Raw genomic sequence first — 6,312 nt, 5'->3', positions numbered from 1 at the left:
AAAAACATCCTTCATCACTAAGTACGACACCTACTGCTATAACGTAATACCGTTCAGACTAAAAAATGTCGGTGCCATTTACCAACGCCTAGTAAATCGGATGTTCGAAGAACAAATAGGAAAATCAATGGAGGTTTACATTGACGATATGTTAGTTAAGTCCTTACGAGTAAAGGACCATTTGAAACATTTGCAGGAAACCTTCAACATACTGAAAAAATACAATATAAAGTTGAATCCTGAAAAATGTGCATTCGGAGTCAGGTCAGGGAAATTTATCGGATTCATGGTGTCTAATCGAGGGATCGAGATCAATCCCGATAAAATCAAGGCCATAGAGGACATTTTCGTGGTAAACAATGTTAAGGACGTTCAAAGGCTGACTAGGCGCATAGTCGCGTTGGGCCGATTCATTTTGAGGTCCTCCGACAAGAGCCATCGGTTCTTCTCGTTACTGAAGAAGAATAATTTTTACTCAAGGACACCGATGTGTCAGCAAGCCTTGGAAGAACTCAAGCGCTACCTTTCAATTCCGTCTTTCCTTCATACTCCGAAGGAATATGAACAACTATACCTATACTTAGCGGTATCCGAGATAACGGTAAGTGGATTCCTAGTCCGGGAAGAATAAGGTATGCAATTTCCTATCTACTATGTTAGTAGGACTCTAGGTGAGGCCGAAACTCGGTATCCTCACCTAGAAAAATTGGCGCTCGCTTTTCTAAGCGCCTCTAGGAAGTTAAAACTGTATTTTCAATGCCATCCCATATGTGTCGTGACTACTTACCCGTTGAGGAACATAATTCATAAGCCCAATCTCCTAGGACAATTGGCCAAATGGGCCGTGGAAATCAGCGGGTACGATATCGAATATCGACCTCGAACCGCCATAAAGTCTCAAATTTTGGTGGACTTTGTGGCCGACTTCACACCAGCTCTAATTCCTGAGGTCGAGAAGGATTTGTTGTTTAACTCGGGGACCTCATCCAGAATCTGGACCATCTTTACTGACGGTGCCTCGAACACAAAGGGGTCTGGGCTTGGCATCGTGTTGAAGCCACCGACAGGTGATGTGGTTAGACAATCTATTAGAACTATAAAATTGACTAACAACGAGGTCAAGTATGAGGCCATGATTGCAGGTCTGGAAATGGCCAAAAGCTTGGGGCCGAGTGTCACGACCCAAACTGATGGGCCGCGATGGGCACCGGTGTCTTACTTAACCGAGTACCAATGTAACGTATCTTTCGTATCATACTATCATAGGTAAATGAGACGGAGAGGCTGTCGTGAGATAACTAGAATAAAGTATGAGGGAATACTCAACATAGGATAACCCAACCTGATATACCGACTTATACATATGACGTACGGGCCTATAAGACCAAAATGACCACTCGTACACTGAACATAGGCCGATAAGACCATACAATCTTTCATGTACATGACATATGTCTACAAGCCTCTAAGAGTGGATAAATACCATAAAGGTCGGTACAGGGCCCCGCCATACTAATCAATATATGTCCAAATCATACTGGCCAAATAAGCAACTCCGAGGCAAAATGGAGCGCACCAACACCTTCCGCTGAGCTGATAGCCTACTTGGAGGACTCGCAACCTGTCTATCGGGACCTGCGGGCATGAAATGCAGCATCCCCAGGCAAAAGGGACATCATCACAAATAATGTACCGAGTATTTAAGGAATAAAAATCAGTAAATAAAAGACATGAGAGAAACATGGAGTAAAAGACTCAACATGTAACTCCGAATAGTTTTGTGAATCATTTCATATTTATAATGCCATGCATATGCATATAAATGTCATACCATGTATAGGTATATGTGTACATAACATCATCAAGCCTCTAAGGGCATCCCATCATATCATCTCGGCCACTATGGGCAAATCATCAACGTATACCAGCTGATCAGGTGGTGGTGCGTATATAACGCCGTAACCTTTTCCCATATCCTATATATATATAATATACGCGTATATAACACCACCTGTTCATGGGTCAATGTACATGTATAAATGAATGAAATGTATAAGAAGTAAGTTTATAAGACTTCTCGGTATGTCATAAGATCAATATGCCTTCGGATAAATTTTATCAACTACGTATTTTTCTGAGACCCATGAACAGAAGATATAATAATATGACACATGATAAATCAAGAACATAGGCATCACTAGTACTTCTAAGAATAGAGTCATTTGTGAAAGTTGTGCGTTTGCTCATTTTGTTGTATCATATGAATCATGCCAAAATGAAAGAAGGGGTAGCCTTAACACACCTGAGTCGATTTTCTTGACAATCCCTCTAATACATGCTAATCGTGAAAAAACACGTAACAGTGAGATCGAATTAGGGAAAATCCGTATGATATTCTTGAGAAAGATTGTATTGGGCTCCCTTGAAATTTGCAATTCACGCTGGATTATGCTAAGAAGTCTCGTATGAATTTTTCTTGCTGAAGATTTCATTAATTAGCAAACCTAGCATCAAACTTTAATGAGATAAGAAGGTCTCTTTAAATTGTAGGGTGTGGGCCCTACTTAGGATGGTGACTTGGCCACTAACTTTCTCTCTTGTTACATGAGTTTAAGAGTCACTAATTTAGGATAGTTTGATGCCACGTTGGGGGGGGGGATAAGCTTATCCAAAATTTATAATTAATTAGATAATCTCCCACCAAAAATTATTAATTACCCAATTATTCACATATTTAAGAATTATCTCAAATTACTTAAAATACTACTCACTTTTAACACACTTTATGTACCTTACTATCATGGTCGTGTGGTACTTTATATGGCACTAGTCCATAAATACCGGGTATTATAGCTCGAACCATATTTTATCCCAATTTTACATCTTCAACGAAACTCATTTTCTTTGATTCGTTTACCCTCTAACCTTCACGGCACTTACTTATCGCCTATTATAAATAGCATTATACTTATAACCTCAAAATAATCTTGTCCTTGAACTGATGTCAATTATCTTACGATGAAACTTTAATGTACGAAAACGCGAAATGTAACATCTCATTTTCGAGCTTTAATCAATTTACTTATAGCGTATTTTCACGTACGAAATCATGGGGTGTAACATCATTCTCCCCTTTGGAACATTCGTTCTCGAATGTTGACTGAGGAACTTATCTGTCTTATAACCGGGTCTATGAAATAAGAAATAACAATATTCGTAAGTTCGATAAAATACAGAGTGAAGAACTTTAGTATACCTATAGATGCCAGAGGGACATCTTGTCAAGTTCTGTATATGTTCTCTATGAAATAAGAAATAACAATATTCGTAAGTTCGATAAAATACAGAGTGAAGAACTTTAGTATACCTATAGATGCCAGAGGGACATCTTGTCAAGTTCTGTATATGTTCCCAAAGTGAGGCCTGGAGATTGGCTAAAAGTTGGAGGGAAGAGTCGCATAGGCGCACATACAAGGAAAAAGTCGTATAGGCTGCATGACAGAAGGTAGCAAGAGTTACGAGATTGGAAGAATTCCAACCACAGGCCGTGGTGTGAGAAAGAGGCCTAAAGGTGGGAATGTCCTGGACTTTGGATTTATTCAATGAACAGTTTCTTAATTGGCAAGGACAGTATTAAAACCATTCGTGTATAAATGAATGAAACGCATAAGAAGTAAGTTTAAAAGACTTCTCGATGTATCATAAGATCAATATGCTTTCGGATAAATTTTATCAACTACGTATTTTTTTGAGACCCATAAACAGAAGATATAATAATAAGACACATGGGAAATTAAGAACATAGGCATTACTAGTATTTCTAAGAATAGAGTCATTTGTGAAAGTTGTGCGTTTGCTCATTTTGTTGTATCATATGGATCATGCCAAAATGAAAGAAGGGATAGCCTTAACATACCTGAGTCGATTCTCTTGACAATCCCTCTAACACATCCTAATCGCGACAAAATACGTAACAGAGAGATCGAAGTAGGGAAAAATCTGTATGATATTCTTGAGAAAGATTGTATTGGGCTCCCTTGAAATTTGCAATTCACGCTGCTATTATGCTAAGAAGTCTCGTATGAATTTTTCTTGCTGAAGATTTCATTAATTAGCAAACCTAGCATCAAAATTTAATGAGATAAGAATGTCTCTTTAAATTGTAGGTTGTGGGCCCCACTTAGGATGGTGACTTGGCCACTAACTTTCTCTAAAGGTGCCACCTTGTTACAAGAGTTTAAGAGTCACTCATTTGGGATAGTTTGCTGCCACGTTGGGGGGGGGGATAAGCTTATCCAAAATTTATTATTAATAAGCTAATCTCCTAGAAAAAATTATTAATTACCCAATTATCTACATAATTAAGAATTATCTCAAAGTACTTAAAATACTACTCACTTTTAACACACTTTATGTACCTTACTATCATAGTCATATGGTACTTTGTATGTCACTAGTCCATAAATACCGGTTATTATAGCTCGGACCGCATTTTATCCCAATTTGACAACCTTTAACTAAACTCATTTTCTTTGATTCGTTTACCCTTTAAACTACACGACACTTACTTATCGCCTGTTATAAATAGCATTACACTTATAACCTCAAAATAATCTTGTCCTTGAACTGATGTCAATTATCTTACGACGAAACTTTAACGTATGAAAACGCAAAATGTAACATCTCATTTCCGAGATTTTATCAATTTACTTATGGCGTACTTTCACGTACGAAAATGTGGGGGTGTAACACCGAGGTAATCGAAGCTAAGTGCGATTCCCTCCTCGCGGTGAGAAAGGTCAATGGAACGTTCGAAGTCAAAGAAGAATGGATGCGAAGGCACCTGGATAAGCTACAGGTGACGCTACATCAATTCAAGGAATGGACTTTGCGACATGTACCTTGGGATCAAAACAACGAGGCCGATGCTCTTGCTAACTTAGGATCGTCGGTCGACGACGATGAATTCAACTTGGGAACGGTCATACATCTCATGAAATCGGTAGTGGAAGAAGGCCACGCCGAGATAAATTCGTAAAGCTTAACCTGGAATTGGAGAAACAAATATATAGATTACCTGAAGATCGGAAAACTGCCCTTGGATCCTAAAGAATCGAGAGATCTGCGTACAAAGGCGGCTCAGTTCAGCTTGTTCAAAGAAGGTACCTTATTCAGGAGAACATTCAATGGCCCGCTCCAAAACCTCAAGAAGAGGTTGACCGACGCCAAAGGAAAATGGAAGGAAATTTTTCCCGAAGTCCTATAGGCATATCAAACGACCTCTAAATCCAACACCGGGGCCACCCCGTTCTCGTTGGTCTACGGTGCCGAAGCCCTAATACCGGTCGAAGTAGGAGAACCGAGTCCCAGGTTCTGATATGCGACCGAAGGGTCAAACAACAAGGCCATGAGTACGAGCCTGGAACTGTTAGACGAAAGGTGCAAGGACGCCCTCGTCCGGTTGGCCTCCTAAAAACAACGGATCAAGAGGTACTACAATCGAAGAGCCAACCTCCGACATTTTAATGTCGGGGAATTGGTGTTGAGAAAGGTGACATTAAATACCCAGAACCCGAATGAAGGGAAGCTGGGACCGAATTGGGAGGGCCCATATCAAATTATCGAGATCATCGACAAAGGATCATACAAAATCGAAGTAATGAACTGTGAACGACTATCGAACAACTGGAACATAACCCACTTAAAATGATACTAATGCTAAGGTATGACCCCATTCATTTCTTTTATTTTTATACATTACGGATTGGGCTAACACTTGCAGGTACCAGTCAAAGAATGATGCAACTTTTAGTCTTGAAAGCACGCGTTGCACTCTTTTTCCCTTGAACCGATTTTTGTCTTAAATGGGTTTTCCAGCAAGGTTTTTAACAAGGCAACAGTGGATCATACTAACTTAGAATTGAAGACTGGCTATGGACCGTAGTCAAGGATTATATTGATAGTATCCGATCCTTCTCTATAATCAGCCTCGAATATTGGGGGCCACCCCCCTCGGATAATGATTTTAGCAAGGAAAGAAACTTTGTACTCGAACAATCTAGGCTCAGTGGATAAGATTTATTGTAAGGACCAAACGGTCGAATTAACCGTGCCCACATAGACCACTCAAGCCATAGCACGAAGTTTGTACACATTTGCAACCTTGTATGTTGTGCACAAAAATGAAAGAAATTTTCTACCTTGCAGATAAATATTTTGTCTCTTAAAAACTACTACATTTTCTGTTCCTTAAAGACATCGAGCCCAAGGGCCACCCCTATCCAGATACAAGAGATCACCCCCATTCTGGGA

This window comes from Nicotiana tabacum, chromosome 4 (genome assembly GCF_000715075.1).
Source record: "Nicotiana tabacum cultivar K326 chromosome 4, ASM71507v2, whole genome shotgun sequence".
In the NCBI taxonomy this organism is placed as follows: Eukaryota; Viridiplantae; Streptophyta; class Magnoliopsida; order Solanales; family Solanaceae; genus Nicotiana; species Nicotiana tabacum.
This window is presented reverse-complemented; position numbering follows the sequence as displayed.